The sequence below is a fragment of the Rhinoderma darwinii genome, chromosome 11 (genome assembly GCF_050947455.1).
Source record: "Rhinoderma darwinii isolate aRhiDar2 chromosome 11, aRhiDar2.hap1, whole genome shotgun sequence".
Taxonomy (NCBI): domain Eukaryota; kingdom Metazoa; phylum Chordata; class Amphibia; order Anura; family Rhinodermatidae; genus Rhinoderma; species Rhinoderma darwinii.
In genome coordinates this window covers 57,544,409-57,558,146 of record NC_134697.1, presented here as the reverse complement: position 1 = coordinate 57,558,146, position 13,738 = coordinate 57,544,409, and the positions used below count along the sequence as shown (strand labels likewise).

The window sequence follows — 13,738 nt, the reverse complement described above, 5'->3', positions numbered from 1 at the left end:
TATTTATTTAACTTATTTGTATCTGTTTGTATTTTTTTTAAAGGTTTTGGGTATGTAAGCTATATCTAAGACTATGTTCACATCTGCGTTGGAGGCACTATCGTCACAGATTCTGACATTTGATGGTACAATAGCTTTGTGGCTGAGGTGTCCGTAAATACAATGGGCACCTCAACAGACTTAAGCCTAATTCACACGAGCGTGTTCGGTCTGTATGTCGGCCGCATTTCCCGGACCGAACACATTGTAGCTTCATAGTGATCTATGACGCTAGGAGTCCCTGCCTCGCTGCGGGAAAACAGTCCCGTACTGTAATCGTGTTTTCAGTATGGGACAGTAGTTCCGCGGAGAGGCAGGGACTCCTAGCGTCATAAATAACTATGATGCTAGGAGCCCGGCTCCTTGCAGTGTGTTCGGTCCGGGAAATGCGGCTGATATACGGACCAGATATCACGGACCGAACACGCTCGTGTGAATTAGGCCTTAAGGACATCTGGCACTGCGTCACGGCTTCAGTTATAAATGGAAGCCACAATGCAGATGTGAATAGAGCCTTAATTTTAGTCTTGGGCTAAGTTTTTTTTTGGGCTATTGTTAATAACCTTCAATTCCCCCCGACTTGTAGTACCATAAGTATGATGTCTTCAGGGGTATTTGGGGCAACAGTAGATGCGGCGTCTTCAGGCAATGTATTGAACAATTCCTAAAAAAAAAAGCCCGGTTTAGGCCTTCACACAGAATTGTAGGCCATTTTAAACTGCATCAAAAAAAGCTTCTAAAAATGTTAGGAGTTTTTAAATGTAACATGCGTTTGAGTGATGTTTTCATTTGCTCTCATTCTGTACTTGCGTTTTTTTTTTTTTGTGTTTTTTCTTTTTCTGCCGTTTTTTAAAATCTTATAGAGAAGCCTATGAGAACAACACTTTAAAAAAAACGCCATACCCGGTGCATGCTGAATTTGGAAGAAAACGCCACTGACCACAAAATTGACAGAAAGCAAAACGCAGTTGTGTGTAGTTCATTTGATACTTTACTATAGACTTCAATGTGACATCTGGCCACACTAAAAAAAACGCTGTGTGTGAATCCAGCCTTACTAGCCATGGAGGATGCCTTTTGCGGACACAGCCCAAAGAGAAACATACTACATGATAGGCAAGTGCCAGTGTGTTCTTTAAAGGGAATATGTGGGTACCGAGAAGTATTAGGGTATGTTCACACGCACTAATTACGGACGTAATTCTGGCGTTTTTGCCCCGAATTACGTCCGAAAAAAGCGCCTCGATAGCGCTGACAAACATCTGCCCATTGAAAGCAATGGGCTGACGTTTGTCTGTTCACACGAGGCGTATATTTACGCGGTGCTGTCCAATGACGGCGCGTAAATAGACGCCCGCGGACTCCAATGAATAGCAGCGCCAATTACGTCCGTAACTGACGCGGCGTGCAAGCGCCTGCACATGCCGTTACGGCTGAAATTACGGGGATGTTTCCTCCTGAAAACATCCCTGTAATTTCAGCCGTTATGGTCGCTGTCGTGTGAACATACCCTTAGCAATGTACTCACTGCAGTATTGGAGTACACTCACTAATATATATTCCGGTCCCCCCGACTCTTATGTACAAGCAGTAGTACAGCGGGGCTGGTCACAGGACGTTTTTTTTTAAAACTGCCGTAAAAAGACGCCTCGTATGAACTAAATGCTGTTTTTCCCCATTGATATCAATGTGCAGATGTTTGTAGGCATTCAGCTTCTGTTTTTTTTAGACATTTTTTGAGGTGTAAACGCCCTGAAATACGCTTGAAAACAGTGCGTGTGAACATATCCTAACACGTTTTCCCACATGCTATTGGTAGACTTGATGTAGGTCTTTGCAAAACATACTGTAGCTGGGCTTGGATGTTTTTCTTTGTTAGAAAAGGTTCCGTCTTGCCACCCTACCCCACAGCCCAGACATATGAAGAATACGGGAGATTGTTGTCACATGCAGTACACAACCAGTACCTGCTAGAAAGTCCTGCCGCTCCTTTAATGTTGCTGTAGGCCTCTTGGTAGCCTCCCGGACCAATTTTCGTCTTTTCGTCAAGTTTTGAGGGCTGTCCAGTTCTTGGTAATGTCACTGTTGTGCCAAATGTAATCCACTTCTTGATGACAGTCCTCACTGTGTTCCATGGTATATCTAATGCCTTGGAAATTCTTTGGTACCCTTCGCCTGACTGATGCCATTCAACAATCCGATTCCTTTGATGTGTTGTAAGATCTTTACGGACCATGGCTTTTGCTGTCACATGCAATAAAGAAAATGTCAGATAAATCATTTAAATTATGGCAGCTGTGCACTGACTACTATTTAACATGAGTTTAAGGGCTTATTCAGATGTATGTATAATACGTCTGCTACGCGTGTGATTTTCAGGGGCGTCGCACGGACCTATGTTAGTCAATGGGGCCGTTCAGACTGTCTGTAATTTTCACGCAGCGTGAGTCCGCTGTGTAAAACTCACGACATGTCCTATATTTGCCCGTTTTTTGCGCCTCAAACCGCGCATGGCACACGGACACACTTCCGCGTGCCGCGCGCTACAGTAGTCAAAACTATGAATGAAGCAAGAAACATAGACCGTGTCATAATGAGGGCGGCTGCGTGAAAATCATGCATCATACGCTGCTGACACACCTCCCAAACTCCAAAGACATAACGATGGGTCACTTGGCTTCCAATAAAATTGGCCCTAGTGACTGTGTGAGGTAGAGAAATAAGATTGTATGCTCCTGTGACAGTACTCGAGAATGGTGACTTTCTGTAAAACTCTGCGTTATATATTTGTGCTATAAAAGCAATGGGATATTAATATACAGTATACCTCCTAATCAACTATATAGGCACATCTATCGTGGCAAAATTTGTGGCGCAAGCCACCTTTATTAAATTAACATAAAGTATAACAACTGAGGTAGCCCATCCAATTGGGAAGCACACTGACTGAGCCAGGGCCCGATTGCACCTTGGCTACTACACCGTGTTCCAAATTATTATGCACATTGGATTTAAGTGTCATAAACATTTAATTATTAGTTTTTCAATTAGGGTTTGTTCACAAGCATTGTTTTCAGGCGTATTTCGGGCATTTTACGCCTGAAAAAACGGCTCCATTACGCCTACAAACATCTGCCCATTGCCTGCAATGGGTTTTACGATGTTCTGTTCCCACGAGCCTTTATCTTACGCGTCGCTGTAAAAAAACGGAGCGTAAAAACGCTTCGTAAAAAGAAGTAGCATGTCACATCATGAGGCGGTTTTTGGTGCTGATTTTCCATTGAACACTGAAAAAGCCTCAAAAAATGCCTGAAAAGAAGCTCCAAATTAAATTTTCAGCTTCAAAAACGCCTGAAAATCAGAGGCTGTTTTCTCTGAAATCAGCTCCGTATTTTCAAATGTTTTTTCTCACTGCGTATGAACATACCCTTAGGGCGGATTTACACGAGCGTGTGCGTTTTGCGTGCGCAAAAGGCACTTAACAGCTCCGTGTGTCAGCCCTGTATGATGCGTGGCTGTGTGATTTTCGTGCAGCTGCCATCATTATGACACTCCGTTTGGATGTTTGTAAACAGAAAAGCACGTGGTGCTTTTCTGTTTACATTCATAGTTTGACAGCTGTTGCGCGAATCACGCTTCTCCCACGGAAGTGCTTCCATGTGGTGCGTGTGATTTTCACGCACCCATTGACTTCAATGGGTGCGTGATGCGGGAACAACGCACAAATATAGGATATGTTGTGAGTTTTACACAGCGGACTCACGCTGCGCAAAAATCACTGACAGTCTGCACGGCCCCATAGACTAGCATAGGTCCGTGCGACACGCGTGAAAAACACGCACGTTGCACGTACGTATTACACGTTCGTGTAAATCCACCCTTAAAGTCATGGATGGTATTGTGTCATAGGGCTCTTTGGATCATTGTAATCAATCTCAGACACCTGTGATAATTAGTTTGCCAGGTGTGCCCAATCAAAGGAAAACTACTTAAGAAGGACGTTCCACATTATTTATTTTTTTTGAAACAAAGGTTTTTATTGAGAAAATAAGAAAACATCTGATGTACATATATTACACTTTACAAGAGTATATCGGGACAACCCCCGCTGACAGTCATATATGAAGATCATACTTATAAAAGTCAAGGATGTTCAGAGCATACATAAATATACATCTTAGGCCCATATAAAGTTGTAACATGAACAGTCAATGATATATAAAGGACTAAAAACATATGTACTCCTTTAGTAATATATTTGTTTTACTTGGTTTTTGATAAAAATAAAAAAAAACAAAAAACATCTAGATCAAACTAAACAAAATTAACTAAAAACAGAACCAAAAAATAACACTAAACCTTACTCACAGGATCATACATTTGTAAGGAAAAATGTCTTATGTGTGGAGAGCATCAACAAAATAACGAGAATCAGTCCATTTATCCCAATGAAGACACTGGGTTACTCGGGTTCTCTGCTGATAAATCGAACGTTCCATAATACAATTTAGATTAACACATTGAATCACCTCATTCAGCATAGGAGTGGAGGTCTTCTTCCAATACCTAGCAATTAATATTCTTGCTGAGCACAACACATGAAAGATTACGGTCTTATCATGTGTATGAAAGTCGCCTAATCCCACATTAAGTAATGCCAACTCCGGGGTACATTCTAGCGGAAATTGTAGGACATTGGTTAATAGTTTATCTATTTTCTTCCAAAACGTCTTAAGAGCTGAACAAAACCAAAAAATATGCTTAAGAGTACCAATTTCCTTACAGCATCTCCAGCACATATTAGATGAGTTAGGGTAGATGAGAGATAGGCGGTGAGGTGTCAAATACCACCTGTATAATACCTTCCTAGAGGCTTCTAAATGGTGAGTGGAGTTGGATAGTTGAGAGGCCAGGGAGAAAGTAGCTTCCCAGTCTACACTACCCGTGGGCAATGCAAGATCCGTTTCCCATTTATCAACGAATAGAAGGTTAGATTTGTTCAACATTTCCAAGATAGCCTGATAGGCTTTGGACACCCCTTTTGCTCTTCTATCCGGCTGGTGAAAGTATATTTCGTAAGGCGTTTTAAGGGGAGAAGGAGTATCACTCATTCCCAACAAAAAGTGACGAACTCTAACATATTTGTAAAATTCTGTAATTGGCAGATGAAACTTAGTAGATAGCTCCGCAAAGGTAAGAAGAAGACCTTCACTCCACACGTCCCCCACCTTCTCAATGCCCTCCGATTCCCACATTGACAGGTTCATATCAGGTAACAAGTATGAGAGATTCTTAATGGATAACTCTGCTACCCTTAGTGGAACCAGGCCTCTTTTTACTACCATCATTTTCCATGAAGCTAAAGCAGCCTTGGTAGTTAACATAGTTGGGGTGGGAGTGGGCTGTTTAAGTGCCATAGCCCATAGGTATGAATCCAAGGAGTTAACATTTTCCCGTGCTTTTTCTATGAGAACCCAATGCAAAGACTGTAGGGTGCAACCATTGTCTAACCTGATCTAAAATGCAGGCGTGATAGTACGCTGTAATATGAGGGAAGCCTAAACCGCCTTGAGCGATTGGTAGGTAAAGAACCTGAGCCGCGACTCTGGCCCTTTGTTTTTTCCATACATATTTCACCAGTAAATTTTGTAGTTTATGTAAATATGAGGTAGGGATCCAGATGGGCAAATTCCTAAACAGGTAGAGAATTTTAGGTAAAATCATCATTTTCAGTGCTGCAATACGCCCTACCCACGAAACCTCAAATTTAAGGTATTCCTCTAGTTCGCTGAATAACTGGTTCAGTAGCGGGGGGTAGTTAAGAGCATACATCTGAGAGGCTGGGAAAGCTAATTTAATCCCTAAATAAGTCAGCCCTCGAGTCGACCATTGAAAGGAGTACAAAGATTGCAAATTCTGAACCACCGAATCTGATAAGCCCATGTTCATAATTTGGGACTTATTTTCATTTAGTTTGTAATAAGAAATAGTACTAAACGCATTTAGAATATTCATAATGTGTGGAAGGGAGGTGCAGGGGTCTGTCAGAATCATAAGAACATCATCGGCGAATAGACCTATTTTGTGTACAGTTCGCCCAACTTTTACCCCTCTGATTTCTGTATTTGATCTTATGACCTCCGCCAATGGCTCCATCACCAGAGTAAAAATGAGCGGGGAAAGCGGACACCCCTGACGCGTGCCATTAGTGATAAGAAATGGGGAAGATTGATACCCCGAGGCCAACACCGTAGCAGAAGGATGAGTGTATAGTGCCATAATGATGTCTCGAGCTTTCCCCACGATGCCAAATTTGGTAAGAACAGCCTCCAGGTAACCCCAGTGCACCCGATCAAACGCCTTCTCCGCATCCAAAGATAGAAGCAGAGAAGGCGTCCGACTTCTCCCCACCCAATCGATGAGGTCTACAAACCTTCTCGTCCCATCTACCGAAGATCTCTGCCTAATAAATCCAACCTGATCTTGATGTATCAATTGAGGAAGTATCAAAGCCAATCTCGTGGCTAAGATTTTGGAGTACAACTTTAAATCTGTATTAAGTAGGCTAATGGGACGAAAATTTTGTGGCCTATCCGCAGGTTTGCCCGGTTTAGGTAATGTTATAACTGTAGCTCGGAGCATTTCTGGAGGCATTTGACCCGTCGTGTGAATATGCGTGAATAAAGATAAAAGCTGGGGGCCTAGAATAGTGCGGGAATTTTTTTAAATAATCATTAGTAAGCCCATCAGGCCCTGGAGATTTTTGGGACTTCAGGGAAATTATAGCATCTCCAATTTCTGTCAGTTGGAAAGGTTGGGATAAGGCTTCCAGCTGGTCTGGTGTGACACACGGAAGCTCTACAGAGTCCAAAAATCCTGCAATGCCCGACGAGGAAGGTTGGGGAACCACTGGATCTTGTTTTAAATTATAGAGAGAAGAGTAATATTGTGCGATAGAGTTCGCAATATCCTGTGGATTAAATAAAATCTCGTTTTGTTGGTTGTAAAGGAAGGGAATTCTAGATTTACAGTCTTGACGTTTTAATTGTTGCGCTAAAAGAGTTCCCGCCCTATTACTGTGCCTGTAATACTTGACTTTCAGTCGTCTTAAAGCTTTATCGTATTTGTATAAGTCTAGTTGGTGCAATTGTGTATGGAGATGTCCAATCTCGCGGGCTCTTCCTGTATCAAATGCCACTTTATTTACCTGCGTAAGTCGGATAATATCTTCTAATAGTTGAATTCTTTTAGCTTCCCTAATCTTTTTGTCCCTAGCTGCTAAACTAAGGAAGTGCCCTCTCATATAGGCTTTATGGGCACACCAAACCATTGTGGGAGATACCTCCGGGGATACATTAAATTGAAAGAACTCTTCCAAGTTGGTTACATGAGTGTCTTGATATTTAGGGGAATTTAAGATAAAGTGATTAATCCGCCAGGGGAATGAAGGGGGTTTATTAAAATTTTCAGAAATTGAAATCGGAATAGGGGCGTGATCAGACCACGTAATGGGTCCAATTTGAGAGGAAGAGACCTTATCAAACAAATACCTATCCACGAATACCATATCAATTCTCGAATATGTGCCATGAGGGTGTGAAAAGAATGTGAAATCCTTCTCATTTAAATGTTGCAAGCGCCAAACATCCACCAGACCCTCCCCTGACATAGTTTTGAATAATTCCGAGGGAGAATGCACCGCTCCCAGTGTTGTAGTGTCTAAAGACGGCCACATAACTTTATTGTAGTCTCCTACTATTATAAGATGTCCTTTTTGAATCTGATGAATCTTTCTAAAAAGTCTATTAAGGAATCGGATCTGATGAATGTTTGGCGCATATACATTGACAATAGTATACTGTACATTATTCAAATGGCACACTAGAATGATATACCGGCCTCCAGGATCAATATGTATATGATCCTGTACAAATGCAACCGCGTGATTAATTATAATAGACACACCTCTTTTCTTTGCAACTGCTGGGGCTGTATATATGTGGGGGAAATGCTTGTGTTTTAGACGAAATGTGTCTGCCTGATTTAAGTGTGTCTCTTGTACACATAGCACCGATGCCTGCAATTTCTTAGCTTCAGCCCATAACATGGAGCGTTTGAAAGGGCTATTTAACCCTTTAGTGTTCAGGGAGGAAAATTTAAGTGCCATATTGACGGTTAAAATATACTTGCGTAAAGGCCCCTTTCTCGCGGTGTAACAACACCACCTGTAATCTCAAACTAGCTATGAGATCTAGTATCTTATGACCTGTGAGTGTGAGCAACTGAACCACCGGATCCAACCCGCGGATCCTTAAACAAACAACTAAACATAGCGATCTAGGTCCTATCTGACAAGCAGACAGTACAACCCCAGAAGGGAGGGAAATCTGCATCAACAATAGCAGACATGACCCTACCCTAGGCCATATCAATGAGAGCTCATCCCCTCAAAACAAAAAGCATAAAGCATAAAGCTCATCCAATACTGGCATAGAATAACTGCCTCCACAGAGGCTACTTATACATGAACAATGCATTCCAGCAGTGTAAGTAATAACAGAGAATTTAAATGGGAACCCCCACTGGAGGTTAAGATAATGAAGACCGACGATGGCGCACTTCGCGCCATTCCTCCTCAAGGCGGTGAAACTTTGTAGCTTTGTTGACAGCTCGGAGCCGTGGAGAAGATCCCCCTTTTGGTAGTCCCCCAGACTCTAAATTCCACTTGGTGATGAGTGCCGCGGCTTTAGCCGGAGTGTCCGCAACATGCCTTGATTCTTTGTACAAGATAACCAATTTAACAGGAAACCCCCATTTATAAGGTATCTGGCAGTCCCGTAAAACACGTGTTGTGGGGCCAAATTCTTTCCTGCGAAGTAGTGTAGCTGCTGAAAGATCAGCAAATAGCTGTATATTCTTAAATCTCTTAGGTAGAGAGGTTGCGTTTCTCGCTGCCAGGAGAAGCTTATCTTTGAAATGGTAAAAGTGTATCCGGGCAATCACATCTCTTGGCGTCGATGCCGGCAGGGATTTAGGTTTAGGGATACGATGCGCCCTATCCACCAGCAAATCTACCTGCGGCGTCTCCGGCAGCAGGGCCACAAATAGATCCATTAAGTATTCCACCAGTTGAGCATTTGTTATATCTTCAGGAATACTCCAAAGCGCACATTATTTCGACGTGACCTGTCCTCCAAGTCCGCAATTTTACACGACAACGCTTCCACTTGTTCTTCCAAATAGATATTAGAGTCCACTAAATCATTATGGGCCACAGAGTATTCTGATAACTTAGTTTCAATGTGAGAGGTTCTATCCCCCAAGGCCATGAAATCTTTTTGTAAATCATGGAATGTATGCTGAATAGACTGCTGTATAGAAGCATGGAAATCGTGCAGCAGGTGTTTAAGTGCAGATTCAGTCACTGGTTTATCAGCCCCTGTGCTGTGTAACATCTCAGACGCCATGTTTAGCACATGGTCTGGAGGAGAGTTATCAGTACTCACTGTTGGGGAAGATGGCATCCTGGAGGAGAACAGTCCAGCTTGAGGCCCGGTATGCAGCAATGCAGGGTCCGAGGATCGAGGAAAGCAAGGTGAGGAGACTGCGAGGCCTGCACCTCTAACAGCCCCAGAAGATCTGCGGTCAGCTACATGCTCCTCTGACCTCTCTGAAGACGGCGATCCGGCGCCATTTTGGGACCTCGCCGCCGGGAAGAACTCCGTCATCTTTGTAGCGGCCGGTTTCTTACGAATCCTTCCCATCTTGACAGGGTAAGTATCCTTACGGTGTCCGGTTATTGGTGCTGTTATTTAAAATCACGGATGAGTCCTGTGAGAGCCGATGTTAGCCGATTATAGCCTAGGAGCTAGGGAGCTGGAACAACACACGTCCTACTCCATGCGCTTGCGGCCACGCCCCCCGACGTTCCACATGATTAAGCAGGCCACAGGTTTCAAACAATATGGGAAAGAAAAAAGGATCTCTGTGCTGCCGAAAAGCGTGAAATAGTGCAATACCATGGACAAGGTATGAAAACATTGGATATTTCAAGAAAACTTAAGCGTGATCATCGTACTGTGAAAAGATTTGTGGCTGATTCAGAGCACAGACGGGTTCGTTCAGATAAAGGCATAATGAGGAAGGTTTCTGCCAGACAAATTAATAGGATTAGGAGAGCAGCTGCTAAAATGCCATTGCAAAGCAGCAAACAGGTATTTTAAGCCGCTGGTGCCTCTGGAGTCCCGCAAACCTCAAGGTGTAGGATCCTCCAGAGGTTTGCAAGTGTGCATAAAGCTATTATTCGGTCACCCCTAAACAATGCTCACAAGCAGAAACGGTTGCAGTGGGCTCAGGAATACATGAAGACTAATTTTCAAACTGTGTTGTTTACTGATGAGTGCCGTGCAACCCTGGATGGTCCAAATGGATGGAGTAGTGGATGGTTGGTGAATGGCCACCATGTCCCAACAAGGCTGTGACGTCAGCAAGGAGGTGGCGGAGTGATGTTTTGGGCTGGAATCATGGGGAGTGAGCTGGTAGGCCCCTTTAGGGTCCCTGACGGTGTGAAAATGACCTCTGCAAAGTACGTAGAGTTTATGACTGACCACTTTCTTCCGTGGTACAAAAAGAAGAACCGTGCCTTCCGTAGCAAAATTATCTTCATGCATGACAATGCACCATCTCATGCTGCAAAGAATACCTCTGTGTCATTGGCTGCTATGGGCATAAAAGGAGAGAAACTCATGGTGTGGCCCCCATGTTCCCCTGACCGCAACCCCATTGAGAACCTTTTGAGTATCCTCAAGCAAAATATCTATGAGGGTGGGAGGCAGTTCACATCAAAACAGAAGCTCTGGGAGGCTATTCTGACATCCTGCAAAGATATTCAAGCAGAAACTGTCCAAATAATCACAAATTCAATGGATGCAAGAATTGTGAAGGTGATATCAAAGAAGGGGTCCTATGTTAACATGTAACTTGGCCTGTTAAGTTTTTTTTGATTGAAAGAGCTTTTGATTTCTGTATTATGTATTTTGCCTCGATTTACGCCTGAAAATAGGGCTACAATACGTCGGCAAACATATGCCCATTCATTTGAATGGGTTTGCCGACGTACTGTGCCAACGACCTGTAATTTACGAGTCGTCGTTTGACAGCTGTCAAATGACGACGCGTAAAATGACTGCCTCGTCAAAGAAGTGCAGGACACTTCTTTGGACGTAATTTGAGCCGTTTTTCATTGAATTCAATTAAGAACAGCTGTAAATTACGGCCGTCAATGACGCCTCACAAAATCCGAGGACGAGCAATTACGTCTGAAATTACGGAGCTGTTTTCTCCTGAAAACAGCTCCGTAATTTCAGACGTAAATGCAGTTTACGTGTGCACATACCCTAAGGCTGGGTTCACACGACCATGTTACGTCCGTAATGCACGGAACGTATTTCGGCCGGAAGACCCGGACCGAACACACTGCAGGGAGCCGGGCTCCTAGCATCATAGTTATGTACGATGCTAGGAGTCCCTGCCTCTCCGTGGAACTACTGTCCCGTACTGAAAACATGATTACAGTACGGGACAGTTGTCCTGCAGCGAGGCAGGGACTCCTATCATCGTACATCACTATGATGCTAGGAGCCAGCCTCCCTGCACTGTGTTCGGTCCGGGTCTTCCGGCCGAAATACGTTCCGTACTTTACGGGCGTAACATGGTCGTGTGAACCCAGCCTAAATATGACCTCCTGATGCTGCAAATTCAACAAATTACCATTTTAGTTCTCTTTACAACCTTTAAAATGTTTTGATCTCTGTTTTGCATAATAATTTGAAACAGTGCATTTTGAGTTTTTACTTCTAAAAAAAAATCTGTTATCATTAGGAGATTTGTTCAATAAAATTCGCATTATACACCAAGGGTTGATTGCTTGAAGATTATACTGACTGTCATTTGCATCGACTATTTAGGAAAATCAGCGAAAAATGCCTCCTTGGGTAGAAAAAAAAAGTGGGCAGGTGGCATAAAAAATGTTATTGGCCCAGATTAAGTAAGACAAGCGTTTCATACGACAATCTTAGACAGCAGACCGCTGAGGTAAGACGTGACAAATTTATTAAGGGGCACATTGTCTGTGCCCCACAAAGCGAAATCTACACGAGCAACGAGCTGGTGTGGATTTCCGGTATAATTGACACCAATTTGTTGGGCCACAGGTGACCCGCCTCGTCTGTTAAGCCCTGCCCACTTTTTTAAGTGTGCCGTAAAAGAGAAAAAAGTTTTAAAAAAATTGCGCAATTTGTTACAGGAAACCTCTTCATAAATTCTGTCCTAAGTTTTTGCTCCGCGACATTTCTGCATAAAATGACCAAAAATAATTGCGCAAACTGCATAAATGTGGGCCAATGTGTTCAGCATAAACGCCATTCTTTTCAATCTAAGGGTATGTTCACACGCACTAATTACGGACGTAATTCGGGCGTTTTTGCCCCGAATTACGTCCGAAAATAGCGCTTCAATAGCGCTGACAAACATCTGCCCATTGAAAGCAATGGGCTGACGTTTGTCTGTTCACACGAGGCGTATATTTACGCGCCGCTGTCAAATGACGGCGCGTAAATAGACGCCCGCGTCAAAGAAGTGACCTGTCACTTCTTTGGCCGTAATTGGAGCCGTTATTCATTGACTCCAATGAATAGCAGCGCCAATTACGTCCGTAATGGACGCGACGTTCAAGCGCCTGCACATGCCGTTACGACTGAAATTACGGGGATGTTTTCAGGCTGTAACATCCCTGTAATTTCAGCTGTTACGGACGCCCTCGTGTGAACATACCCTAAATTGGGGACGTTTCTGGAACTTTGTATCTGTTTTGATGTAACTTCTCAGGTAACAAGTCTGTATCTCTGCTGCTTTAAATGACTGGAACACAGGTTGTTCAGATCTGAGTTTCCCGGTGTTGTTGAGCTGGGGAACCAGCAGATGGCAGCAGCTCCACCTCCTCCTCCCTTGGCCTTGACCGGCCAGCCCCAATACACAGCGCAGACAGGGCAGCGGCTGGGTGCGCTCTGCTACAACGCGTTTTCTTCGGTGCGTCCCGCTACGGCCGCCGTAAAGACCCCAACCCGGACAACTAGGTCACCGAGGCCGGTAAGGCGCTGCACCGGGGCAGGGTAATGTGGGAATGACGGGAGTTAACACCTAGCTACTTCGGAGTTCTGCTGACCGCAAGTGACGTAGTTACCGGGCCTGTCACCGGGAGAGTGCGGTGCCCTGGACTGAGCATGGCCACGTAGTAATGACTGGACTGAGCCTGCGGGCGGATATAGCGTTATGTGGATAGAGTGGGTTTGACCAGGGCAGGTGAGGGCATCACTGCCTCCTCAGTAGGGTAGTAACCTCATGCCCGGGTACTGAGCGGGTGTAATAATGAGAGGGCAGGCATGGGGTATACAGGAAATGTTGGGAGTTGTTGCTATGTAGGGTGTGTAATGCTGGCACATTGTTATTCCATACACGGGCAGAGTCCGTATATTCCTGTGGGGTTATAATAAGATGTTACTGCCCATGTGTAATCCAGTCTTCATCACCGTAATTCCAATAATCCAGAAAGTCTGATACTACGGCACTCCTTCCAGCAATATAATGGGAACCTGTAGAAATGAATAAACCTTTCTATTGTATCGGTGGAGCAATGACTGGA

The 13,738-nt window shown here is 43.9% G+C and overlaps 1 protein-coding gene across 2 annotated transcripts in view; it reads left to right on the top strand.

Annotated features, from left to right (window-relative positions):
- The first annotated feature begins 13,040 nt into the window (after nt 1-13,040).
- Nucleotides 13,041-13,738, top strand: part of SEC31B (SEC31 homolog B, COPII component) — a 64,523-nt gene continuing 63,825 nt past the window's right edge. For both annotated transcript variants that reach the window (XM_075841580.1, XM_075841579.1), the window contains exon 1: nt 13,041-13,185. The gene's annotated coding sequence lies outside the window, so the exon portion shown is untranslated. The remainder of the gene's footprint in view (nt 13,186-13,738) is intronic.